Source organism: Macrobrachium rosenbergii, chromosome 8 (genome assembly GCF_040412425.1).
Source record: "Macrobrachium rosenbergii isolate ZJJX-2024 chromosome 8, ASM4041242v1, whole genome shotgun sequence".
Taxonomy (NCBI): Eukaryota; Metazoa; Arthropoda; class Malacostraca; order Decapoda; family Palaemonidae; genus Macrobrachium; species Macrobrachium rosenbergii.
The window spans coordinates 62414286-62427768 of NC_089748.1; the positions used below are offsets into that span (position 1 = coordinate 62414286).

The 13483-nt window shown below is 35.5% G+C and overlaps 1 long non-coding RNA gene across 1 annotated transcript; it reads left to right on the forward strand.

The window, feature by feature from the left end:
- Positions 1-4819: 4819 nt before the first annotated feature.
- Positions 4820-8765, forward strand: LOC136841277 (uncharacterized). Its single transcript, XR_010853867.1, has 3 exons — positions 4820-4924; positions 5368-5474; positions 8518-8765. It is a non-coding gene; the product is annotated as an uncharacterized lncRNA (long non-coding RNA).
- The last annotated feature ends 4718 nt before the right edge of the window (positions 8766-13483 follow it).

Consider the following 13483-nt stretch of genomic DNA (forward strand, 5'->3'; position numbering starts at 1 on the left):
GCTCTCTACAGCAGAAAAAAATAAAAATGGTTATTATAACTTCCTACTTAAAAAAAGACGTGTGTATATATATATGTGTGTACATATATATGTACATATATCTATCTATTTATCTATCTATCTATCTATCTATCTATCTATCTATCTATATATATATATATATATATATATATATATATATATATATATATATATATATATATATATATATAAATTCTAATACAAATGCCCTCTTAACTTCTCAGAATTCTACATATATATATATATATATATATATATATATATATATATATATATATATATATATATATATATATATATATATATATATATGTGTGTGTGTGTGTGTGTGTGTGTGTGTGTGTGTGTGTGTGTGTATGTGTGTATGTGTGTGCGTGTGTGTGTGTGTGTATGTATCTATTTTTATATACCTATATTTAATTTGTTTACTTAGGAATGTGTGCGTCTCCTGAGAAGTCGCATGGAGTGGATAATGTCGTGGTGGATCTAGAGAATCCAGACGCCCTTGGCACAACCTCAGTTGAACTCTCCTGGGTCAGACGCGTATCTGGTAACATCACCCTGGTATGTATACAGTATGTTTAAACATAAAGGTAACACGTCCTGGAAGCATCCCTTATAAGGGTAGGAGTGCCAATGAAAAACAGGCCCAGCGGGATGATAAGAATAGGGAAAAGATTTGCCATGGGAAGAACAAATATCATATGGATTCTACGATGGTGAAGAAGTGTTCAACTTTAAGAAGGTGGGGAGTGGGAGAGAGAGGTGTGGAGATAAATGTATCAGGAAGGTGAAGTGACGTCAGTAAATATATGACATGGATGAAAGTAAAACCAAAAAGTAAATTTACTGGATATGGGTGAACAAGGGAAAAGGAAGGTAAGAGAGAAATAGAAAGATGTGTAATGGAAAACTGGAGCTATACAATCAGTTTAATGGACTACAATGAGATAATTAATCTTTTTATAATAATAAAAAAATTATCGACGAGGTAGAGCTCCCGAAGAAGAGCAGAGATCTTGCTCTCCTCCTCATCCCCCCTATCTTACTTTCAGTTCCTCTAGACACTGAATAAAATGCGTCAAGTGTTTCCCCAAAGGCCAAATCTTAGATTCGTAGGGATGCTGCCTTTGCGTCTTTTTCGAAAATTAGATTTCTGCCCTGGGGAAGCATTTTCGGAAATGGACCTCCGCTGCCATTTCCTCCCACGATTCAGGATGGAAGGACTCTAGACTTGAACAGATACTTGCGTTTGTGTTATTTTCTCCCTAATGTTTTCTTTTTTTTTTTTTGGGGTGTTCTTTCCTCATTTTTGCGACGAAAGATGGGTGTGCTATCAAATAGATGATGCTGATGTTGCTTCTATGATTTCCGTTTTCTCTGGATATTGTACTTCGCTAACTTTTTAAGAGGTCCATATAGGCTGCGTATACTTTCGTAAATATATCTCGAATGCTCCCTTACTTTTCATCTACTGACGTCGTATTTCTTTCTAACCCATATGCAGACATTAAGTTGAACGTTTATAAGTCTTCACATGATACCACAGGAAGCAAAGCTTCCTCAGAAGTATGTTAATCATCAATTAATTCTGTTAAAAATGTATTACTTATCCTACTGTTTTCTCGTCCTAGATTTTATATGGAAGAAAAGATAAGAGAAGGATTCTGCTACGGCTGGCGAGGTGATAAAGTCACTAATCTCTAACGGAATTATGATAAGAGCACTTCTGTTATCCTTACACATCAATACAACTGTAATAATGACACAGATATTAATGATCGCCGACGGTTTCTAATTCATTATAGTTATAAGCAACAAAAGCATGATTAACAAACATATGTAAAATTCGTAGCAGTGCTTGTTTATAAAGAGTTACAGGGGTGCGCAGTGAATCCTGAGCAAAGTACATTAACTCGCTCAAGTAATTTTTCAGGTTCTTTTACATGACTTAACTAATAGTTGCGGACACCGTTATTATTACTTTTTAGTACCACTTCAACTATACACACAAACACACATGCGCGCACACACACGCGCGCACATACATACACACATAAAACACATAAAAACTCCTTTTGAAATTATGCCTGTAAAAAATATAAAAGGGTTAATTGTACGCAAAGGGCGATTTAAGTTAAATGTACTTTTAAACACAATCAAGAACTAAATGCAATAAGAATTCATAATTTGTGCAAAACGCGGCATTTACGGTTTTCTTGCAACCCCAGAAATATGATATAGTAGTTCAGTAATCTAAAAGGAGCTCGTCTGAAGCAGCAGTTTCGCTGTTTCCTAGTCATGGACATTTGATACTATTTAGGAAACAACCTAAATATTCACAAACCTACTTAGGTAATTCTGTCACTGCGAGTAGGGGATAACACATTTAATTTAATGAATGGTATGCTAAATGGCACGGCAATATTCGCTGAAAGCCCATTAATTAAGATAAGGGTGCCGAGGAAAGTACGTGACATTTCAATGGATATCCCAGAACGTCCCGTCTCGTTGGTTCCATCCTCAGGAGTGATTAGGAACTATTTTAGGTACAGTTCAGGCACCTCATAGAAAGTTTCAAGGGGTCAAGTAAAATATGCATATCTGTCTATCTATGTATGTATCTATCTATCTACATGCGTATATATATGCATATATACAACGTATGTATATATAATATATATATATATATATATATATATATATATATATATATATATATATATATATATATATAGAGAGAGAGAGAGAGAGAGAGAGAGAGAGAGAGAGGGAGAGGGAGAGAGAGAGAGAGAGAGAGAGAGAGAGAGAGAGAAAGAAAGAGAGATCAAAACTATATATATATATATATATATATATATATATATATATATATATAATATATATATATATATATATATATATATATATATATATATATATATATATATATATATGTATAATATATATATATATATATATATATATATATATATATATATATATATATGTATATCATTCTTGCTTTTATATATTTTCCATATTGTTTGGGAATATAACAGTATATGGCGGTTTCCCTTTGTTATAATAATTCCACTGAAAATTATTATTATTATTATTATTATTATTATTATTATTATTATTATTATTATTATTATTATTATTATTACAGGCTGAGCTCTAGTCATACAGGACAAAGTAGGCTACCGCAAGCGTAGTAAAATCATATGGAAGCTCATTACGACTCAGTTCAGTCATTCCTAACGGCATCAAAGCTACGAAAACCCTTGAATACTTTGATCTTTCAAATCCTCTTTGTTGGCAGGAGAGTGATCACTGTCTTAGGTGCTGTCTTCTTTTGAAATAAAATAACTGTAGAAACCGGAAAAAAACCATGTTAATGATACGGCTGGTAACAAACATAATTTCAGAGAGAGGAATTACTTTTTTAGTGGCTGTATGTCACATAGGTAGAGATTTATAAAGATTACAGAACTGAAGTGAAGTCTAAAGCAAAATTCAAACTTCTTTTGATACGTGTTGAATTTAAAAAGTTCGATGACTCGCAAGGATGTTCATTAAAATGTAAAGAAAGTTATAATGTTCAGAAATATGGAAATAGGAACGTCTTTCTCACTGAAAATTCCACTGAACCCACAAAATAAGGAATTAGTTGCAACCATACATGGGTTCAGTGGAGTCGTTTAGCGAGGAATTCGTTATTCTCTGTCGCAACACTTACCAGATGAAAGTTGATCGTCACGTTACGCCATTATTTAAACTGCTACTTTTTATAGACCTTTCATTGCTTTTATGAGCATAAGGGCGAGAGTACTTCAGTCACTCTTTATCTGAATTAGACAGAGAGGAGTATACATTCACCAAACAATTAACACATACAGCGTCTCTTAATGTTGTATTTGTTCTTGTGTCGGCAGTCACTCAACAACGATCAAGCCATCACTTCCTACATGCTTGATAAGAATCAGCACTGACATGCTTTTGCGTTTTTTTCGGTGGGTTGAGAGGGGGCCGGATTCTAAGATTCATCCACCTTTCAAGGAAAAGGTTTATTCCCTCCGCAGGAGGGAGAATAGATCTTTCTCTTACGAGCGGAAGGTCTGAAAGCCGCCTTTCATGCCATCTACCTTGTCAAAGCCCATCGGAGGATGTTCTTCGTAATGCAAAGTAATTATCTTGTCCCACTGGAAGACATAAACTCCATACTGTTTCCCCTCTTTTCTTTTTTCGTGACATTACATTGACTGAATCATTATTCATATTATGTGAACACTTCACAGCCTTACGACAGTGCTGTCTTATATTGCGCTTCCTAAATCTTGATATCGGTCAGCTCGTTCATGTTTCCGTCTCAGTTTAGTTAATCAATTAAGTTCACGAATTAAATCCCTCTTCATTTGTCTCCTTCTAAGTGAAATCTAATGTAATGCGCCTTTGTGAAGAGAGAGAGAGAGAGAGAGAGAGAGAGAGAGAGAGAGAGAGAGAGAGAGAGAGATTTGTCATCGTGTTTCTTCTTTGCGTAAAACATTTACATTTTCGTTGAAGTGTTTGAGCATGAAGGGTTTTGTGAGGCCCTCTTCCCTGAAAATAGATTTATTCGAGCTCCTTATTCCACATTTTCTGTAACAAGAAGGAATTTTCCCAAAAGTGAGACGTAATCAGGAATAATAAAAAGTTGCCAGTGTTTTCTTTCGTTTTAGCGTCACGGGGTATTACTGTGCCAGGACAAGTCTTCACCTAACTGCAGAATCCTTGACCTGAAAGAAATCGTGAATATGGTACCGTTTTCTGTGCCAGTGGAGATACCTGTTTACTTTGTCTCTGGTGTTTGGTGATATTCTTTTCGTTTTGTGCTGTCTGTTCGCCGTTAATCCGTGCTATGTTATCAGTCGATGGATGTAAGGTTAGTGCGTGCTATTGTACAGTGAAGCTATTTTTGAGTTTAACGATATCAATGTGTGTTCTGCCTGTTAACCTACTTTAATATTGGTATTTTGTGTCGAAAATGAGTTTCATTAGGTTTTCGCTAGTATATCTACTTAAAACTTCTATGGCATGGAAGTTACTACACTACGCTGGTACTATACTCTAATATGTTAAGAACTTGATAAACTACAGTTTCTGTGATGCACGCCCTGTAACAAATTCCCGGGCTGAGTAGTTTTCTCTTGTACGCTCAGTTTTTAGGCCTTCTGTAACAATGAAGGAAGCGTAGCCGGAACGTACAGTATATGGACCGAGTTTCACATAACTTTCGATACTTGATCGTTGACAGAAGACACTCGCAGGAATATTAGTTAGGTGAACAGAATAGTTGCCAAATTTTAATGTAAAATTTTATTTCAGGTGAGTGAATGGCATCCTTGAAAATTACTCATGACGTCTAGATGATGTTTGTATGGTTTGGCATTGGTTGTGCATATAACAAGGTTGAGGATAAATCACAGAGTGAGGTAAGTCTTAGTTTCTTAGGACCCTGATTTTTTTTTTTTTACGTGAAACATATTTTCCTGTCATGTTTCCTGAGAAAAGACAATACGTCAATCACAGCTGCTTCGTTTCCAATAGCAGTCGAGTCTCGGATGAACCCCGTGTTCAGAAAATTTCGATTAGTAATCACTTGCTCAGCGGACGAATCCCATACACACTGGCCTACGTACCTCTTACATTGTATTTATACATTTTTAGTTTCTGTTTGCCAACATAACATTAAACTTTCTTAAACTTAAAGCTTTCTCATTTTGTAAATACTTTCAAACTACATCGTACAAAGTTATCGCCATATTCATTCACATGAATTATTAGCATAAGTCAGCTATTGTGCGGTCAGTTTGACTTATTTTATCACACTTACTTTGTTCACTAATAGCACTTAACGTCATTCCATTTCGATATAAAGTAACCATGAGTTGACTTTCCTCGATGTGTTTTTATAGCAAACCAGTCACTTATCTAAAAATTTCTTGACATGCATTCATAACTTCCATAACTTTTTTATTGCTCTTGACAACTTATATTTACAACATCTGGAATTTCCAGTCTAGACGGGAGGGAGAAATAGAATGCCTTGTAGTAAATGTAGGATATTGGTTTAGCTAGCAAACAGGTCTTTTACCTGCCCAAGAATTCATAGATCAACTTATCAGTAACTTTCTCATATTGATCTTGGCATATTATATTTTGCGATTTACATCTAAAAGTGGTGACAGGAAGGAAGATAGAATGCATTTATTAAAGTTAGGATAAAACGTATTTTAAATTAGCCCAATTTTAAATAGTATTTTGCCTAAGAGATGTTCTTAAACTATATTTTAGTTAGTTTCAATTTATTCTTGAGTATTTTGCCTAAAAGAAACATTCCTTTGATATTTGTTTTAGGTAAATACCAATCTTGAAACTGAATCTTAAAAACTTTTCATATCTAATGGGGCCACCTTTGTTAGGGTGGCAGTGCTGCTCTAGCAAGGGTGGCCCAAGTCTCTCCATTGCAGATATTCTGTCATGTATAGCACCGATAAAAAACAACCAAATTACTAACATTGATAATTGCAGGTTAAATTTTGTCTGGTAATTGTACCGTGATTCGGAAGGAAGTGTGGAATGAGGACTTTTTCTGTGGTCCCTCTTAAGTCAAAGTTGGTTGTGATCCTACGGGGGTCTTAAAGTGATATCTTGTTTTCTGATTCCAAAAGGTTTCGAGGTGAAGTCGTGTGTGGTCCCAAAAGAAACCTGACGATTAAGTCTCATACTGGTGATCCCTCAACTTGTCTGAGGCAGTCTGTGCTCCTTTAGCCAGTTTTCCTTTGTGTGGTCTGCAGAGTAGTCTGTGGTTACTCCTTGAGTCTGATTGCCAAGGCACTTGACTCATCTGACGTGAAATATTGTGATTATTAAGTTAGTCTCGGGGTGAAGTGTTTAGTCCATGATTTCAAAGATGTCTGGTTGTATCCTAGGTCTGTAATGCCCAAGGAAGACTGAGGGAATTTTAGGTCTCTGATCCCAAAGGAAGATTGAAGGGAAATCCTTAGGTCTGTGGACAAGAAATGTTGAGCATCGTAGGGTCACACAGGCCACTGTTTTTGCTGCGTCCCTTCGGCCCATGGGTACAAATCCATTTTATTCCTTTTACTGTACCTACGTATGTTCATATGTTTTCCACCTTATTTTCCACCACTCTTAGCAGTTGTTACATAGTGTAACTGCTTAGTTTTCCTCCTGTTGCACCTTGAAAACCTTTTATACTCTTACTTTTCTTTAAAGCAAACAACGACCTCGTAGGTCCCAGCATTTGGCTTTTTGCATAGATCTTATATTCCAGTTCCAAGCAATGTTGAGGGGATTCCTAGGTCCGTGATCCCCAAGGAAAGTTGAGGCACATACTTATACGTGCGATCCTGAAGGAAGACACGAACAGTGAATTAGGTGATCTCCTAGGAATGCTGACCGTGAATTAGATCTGATCTCAAAGTAATGCTAAGGGTCTTAGGTATGACCTCCATGGAAAGCAACGGCATGATATGACCTCGATACAAAGCTAAGATAATGTTCCTTAGCATATTACTCCAAGGATTAGTTATGTATCTCTATAGTGCTGTGTTATGTGGGGTAGGATTCTTTAGACAAACCAATTAATGATTTTGTAAGGATGGGTCCAGCTTTTTCTTTGTTTCGTGAGGCCTCAGATATTTTGAAGAATTCTCTTGGTCAACAAATAGTGGTTTCTTGGAGGTATAGGTATATCATTGTGGGGAATTGGTACTTGGTAAAGTAGTAAGTACATAGTTTTTTGTGTACCCATGGGTTGAGAATACTGCATAGTTGTCATATTATTGTTAATGTGTACTTGTTAACGTGAATTTGTGAGGAGCGAGTGGTTCCTGACTGTAGATTGGGTATTTCTGTAAGTGTACAACTGTGGCAAAAGTTTGTCTCGTGAATCATTTTCTCTTAAAAGAACTGTGTAATTGGCTGTGGTAAATGAATCTGCAATTTTAGTGGGTTTCTCTCATTTTGATCTGGGGAACTGATGAGGGCTGGTATTTCACTTCTTATATGCAGAATTTTATGTCCGGGTGGATTTTTTCTGCATAAGGAAATTCCTTAATATAAAATTAGATGTTAAGATATATAGTAGTACTTTAATATGGTAATGACATTTGCTGCTAAGTAGATATAGAAAAAGTTACTTTCATCCAGTATGTGAAGTTAGAAAAAGGTTTATATTTATACTATTAATACAGGCTTAAGTTAAGCTTCTAATAGGTTATTATTCATGTTTATGATAACCGTAAGCAAATTAACTGAGGCCCAAATTATATGAATTTTAAGTAGTCAGGCTTTCGAAGGTAGCACGTCAAAAATAAGCAAAACCTATAAAATTACCCTCTTCTAGGTTTGGTGTAGGGCAAGTTTTACGGCATGTCTATGTATAAAACAAACTATAGTAAATGCAGGCTGAAATGGAATTAAGCATTCAATTTCGATTTCTCCCTACAGAACTTCCGAAGAAAATTTTAAAATCACGAGTGATTAATACAAACTTCAAAAGCTGCACTGATTCTGCTACGCCTGCTGTTACGACTGTCTATTCCGAATGAGAAAAAATACCATGACAATAACAATTAACTGCGTTATTCATTGCAACTGATGCCATCTCTTCATACTATCGTTAGCCACTGATTATCTCGAAAAAAAACTGTCATCCAAGTTGACATGTTTGCCTTGAAATAAAATTAAAACCTTCACTTACTTTTCACTAAATTTATTTCCTAATGTTTTAGTCCTGAATGTTTTGAGTACGTAATTATACCAAAAATGATACAATTGAGGTCTAGCGTATGTCGTAAGAAATGTAAGGTCATGGTAGGAAAATATTTAGCTGCTGATGATGACTTACAGGAAATTTAAATTGTTTCGGGTTAATGAAAAATGTAAACTTTCAAGTCTTATGAAAATCGCCCAATTAGATTATATAAAACTACAGTGATCGTTTTGGAAAGAGGCTATTGTTACTAGTTTGAAGCTGTTGTCTGTTCCATGTAAAATTTTTTCCCCTGCAACTGGTTAAGATAGTTCGATTTTTAACAAGTGATTTTCGAAGATTTATTGGTAAGAGCTGAACGGAGGACTTATGCGTCTACTCAAATTTTCTTGAATCCAAATTTCATGAACATCATTGGAAGATAAAACTATTAACCAAAATATTTGGTTGATCTGAGGGCTTGATTAGTTTTTAGTATAGTTTTCATGGAATATACAGGAATTACCAGCAACTGCTCAGGGTAGCAGTGGAAAATGGGATTTTCTTATATTTCTAGTGACTTAAGGACCGGGTCTTAGTACTTAAAACATAGGTAGTTATTCTTGCTCATATTTTTGGCTTTGTATAAATTTTATAATCAAGGCTAACCAGCAAGGCTAGGGATGATGTAATATTTAATGATAAAGGGTTCTAATGATTACATTGGAAACTGTTTCCGTTGAGAAAAAGTTTGGGTTTTTTATAACCACATCCACACGACAGACTCTGTAGGTAGACAAAAGCGAGACAGTTTTTGTCTGCTGTATACATGTACGAAGTTTGTTGAGTACTTTGAGCGAAGACGCACGACTTTGTCTGGGGTGATTAACGTTACTAACGTACACGATTTTGTCCTCCAACGGTTTGATTCTCCCTAATAAGTCTGGTCGTGTGGACGGAGCTCAAGATGTTTGGTTATCTGGGATGGAATGACTGAAATAGGCAAAGAGATCTTGTCATAACTTGTGATAGTTAATTGACGTTATGGTTCGGAACTTAGATAATAGGCAAATGCCTTTTTTATGTACTGAAACTGTAGAAAGTCCAGAGGAATGAAGAGTTTGAATAGTAAACCGGAAAGATAGAATAAAATTTAAAATCTAAGCTTCAGTGTAACCCTGGCCACGTGGTGCTTCACTGGTTTTACTAAGCTAGGTTAAAATATGACTTATAGTTTTGCGTATCGCTGTTGAGTAGTTTTGCGTATCGCTGTTGAGTAGTATTAACACAGTGACCCTTCCTCGTAATACAGTATGTTTATCGGGTAGATAACTGAAGGAAACTAGTGAGGTGCTTTCTTCAATGTTTAATGGAATACTTTGTAAAACAGTGCTGTGATCCACACGTTTTTATTCTGAAGGAAACTAGTGAGGTGCTTTCTTCAATGTTTAATGGAATACTTTGTAAAACAGTGCTGTGATCCACACGTTTTTATTCTTAAATATTAACAATGAAATTTTTGCACAGAGGACCACTCTTAATTATTTTTTTGTTTCTTTAACATAATCTTGCATGTAATTTAACCTTCTGGTATAAAAAAAATCTAATTTGGTATATTGTAAACACTTACAAGGCAAAAGACCTACGGACACAAATTCGAGCCCAGGATACTCATCATGTATCATTCAGCATTCATAGCAACTTTCTATGGTGATAGCGTGCCCATTTATGAACAAATCTAACCAAAGGCAATAAAAATAGCAACTTGGAGCTGAATACTCAGAAATTCCCATCTTTTCATCAAAATCAAATGGAGGCAAGCAGATAAGCCGATCTAAAAATAACCATTAACTAAAGACATTGTTCAGCAGAGCCAATAAAACGAGAAAGAACAAATCATGCTAAAGGAAACGTGGAGGGTAGGTAGGTAAAGTGACTGGCAGAGACTTATTCGTGATGAAGGAAAAGGTTTACGTCTTCAAAGTATTTCTTTGTCAGAAAAGCGAAAATATCTTCACATAATGGAGAAAGAAAATTTCAGAAAAGTTAAATATGGTGTACAAATGATCTTGCTCAGCTGGGCTTTAGAAGGTCAACCATACAAAAGTTTTTTTTCTTCATAGTCCTCCCTGTAACTGAGCTAGAGCACTGCTGCGACTTTTCCCATGAAAAATAAGGATGGATTTATGGTGGAAAGGGAAACTAGGCCACATCCGGTAATGTAGTTTATGTTCTAGGAAAAGTACACTACTTCAGTATTTTTTCTTAGGCATATTAACAATAATTTTTTTTTTTTTTCATATTAGAGGTAATCACTCTTATTTTTAGACGGTTTCTTTAACCAATCACCATGAATGTTGAACTGTTATACACATAAATCTGAAACTATATTTCTGAAATCAGATTAAAGTGAAACGACTATGAATTCGTTTATATCTTTTGGGCCACTTGTAGAGAAACAGTAAATATTCTAATCCGTTGTTTCGAATGGAGGTCGGGTTAAGAACAACTCTTTTCAATTTTATGTATTGGCTTGCTATTATTAAAATGAAATGTTATCTTGATCCCGGTAAAGTGAACTCAACTTGAACATTTTCTGTCACTGTCTTGTCTATTAAAGTATTTCATCTTGATGAATGGAGTTTTATGGTAGTGTCAGTAAAAATTTTGAAACTTTATTGGATAGTTTTGGGGTTGAATGGCTTCATACCGAAAATTAAGATTGTGTATCTTTCATTTTTATTTAATTATGGTGGCTTTTTTTGTGGATGGGTGTCTAAATGAGTCTTCCACTCAGAAACGCGCCTCTGTTTTAGTCTGGAAGATTTGGCCGTAAGATTAACTACTGCTGTTATTTTAGCAGCAAGGTAGGGACCAGTCGCCGCATTTTTCCAAAGCATATTTGGCAACGACCAGATTACGCAAAATCGATTTTCCCTTGGGGATTATTTTGGCAAACCGGTTAATCGCTGATGAAAAAGGGAGTTTTCCTCTAAACTTACATGGGAGCATAAACGGTGTACTTTCAAGAGCTGTTTCATGTCAAAGACTTAAAAGAAGCTTAGTGATGGCAGTGAACAAGATACAAATATATCACAGATTCAAATTCTAGTAATGTAAACTTAAATTTGGTAAGGTAAATAATGCTGACTTAAACTCATATGCAATAATGCAATGTTTTATCTTAAGAAATAAAAACTGTTGACCCACCCATTCCTGGAGTCTTTATGAGAGAGAGAGAGAGAGAGAGAGAGAGAGAGAGAGAGAGAGAGGAGAGAGAGAACAGACGTAGTGATGACAATGGGGTGGTACTATCTCATCAAATTGTGTACATATAGAGACGTTTGTGCAAAAAAATAGATGCAAATTTAGTCTCTCTCTCTTCCCCTTGGGAAACTATATCTACTTATCTTCTCAAGGAATAAGCAAACATTAAATCCTGATAGTTGAGATGAAACACAACAAAGGATTAATAGAGCTTGTAGTCTCTCCTTTATGCCTCATGAGCCGTAATATATAAATGGGGTGAAGATTACACCCGCAATGCGTCAATAAATCTTTGTTTCTTAAGGATCTTTTGAGGGTCGATTTTTCTTCTTCTAAGCAGTAGTGATAATAATTAAAACCTTTGTCCGAAATTTGTCTCGGTTTGCCATTTCTATTTGCTTCATTTTACCAAAGCCTCCCGTTAATTGTTACTGCATAGCGTTTCACTCCAGCATCTAGTTTGTTAACTTGTTTTGCAAAGCATTAGGTCCGTATTGCTGAGGTAATCTTTGTCTGGCTAGAAGCCTTGCTTTCCTTCTACGTTTAATTGAACGGTCTCTGATAACGTTGATGCCAATCCTCGAGAAATTGAGGACCTGTAATCGTTCTTTCGAGGAAATTAATTTCTGTGGCTCTTAATTTAATTTCATTCATCTCGTTTTTTCCGCTGCTGAACATTCTGTTTCTGTCGGTTCTCTGTTCCGCTTGTAACGTGATCCATTCCCTCTTATTTAAACCCATCGTTATTTTCTATCACCGTTCGAGTCCGTGTTTGTTGTATTTAAACATTGTGTCTTCCATCAGACTTGAAATTGGTTTATGGTTCCCGTTGAAGGTTGTATCAGATGGGTGATAGAAAATGAAGGTGGAAGCGTTTCAAAAATCTTGATTTAAGAATGATTCTGGGATTTTTGGGCTGAGCAAACTCTCTCTCTCTCTCTCTCCTCTCTCTCTCTCTCTCTCTCTCTCTCTCTCTCTCTCTCTCTCTCTCTCTGAAGTAATTCTGCTCTGTCAGTAGAATTAGTAGCATAGGAATCTCGTCGCGTGAATATTTTTACCAACTGTCTGAATGGAAGATATTGCGAACAAAATGAATAAATTAATGTCTGAAACAAAATGACCAAAAAGACTTTATGTACAAATGCACTCCGTTCTCATAGATCCCCTATCCTGAATACAATTAAGCTCATTAACTTAATATTTATAAGGTAATATTAGTAAAAAACAAAAGCGTCATACATGAAATTACCTGCGTTATCTAATTGCAGTAATTGGTAAAAATATAAACATATTCCCACGCCCAATGCTGATTCGTAATGAACATTCATTTCAAGAATTTAAGGTACACTGACCAATTAGTTGCCAATATCATAAAACTTTTCCTAAACATATTTTAGTGATGGTGTTTGTATGGAAAAATGCCAACGAAAACGTCAAAGACAATCCATCTTGCTA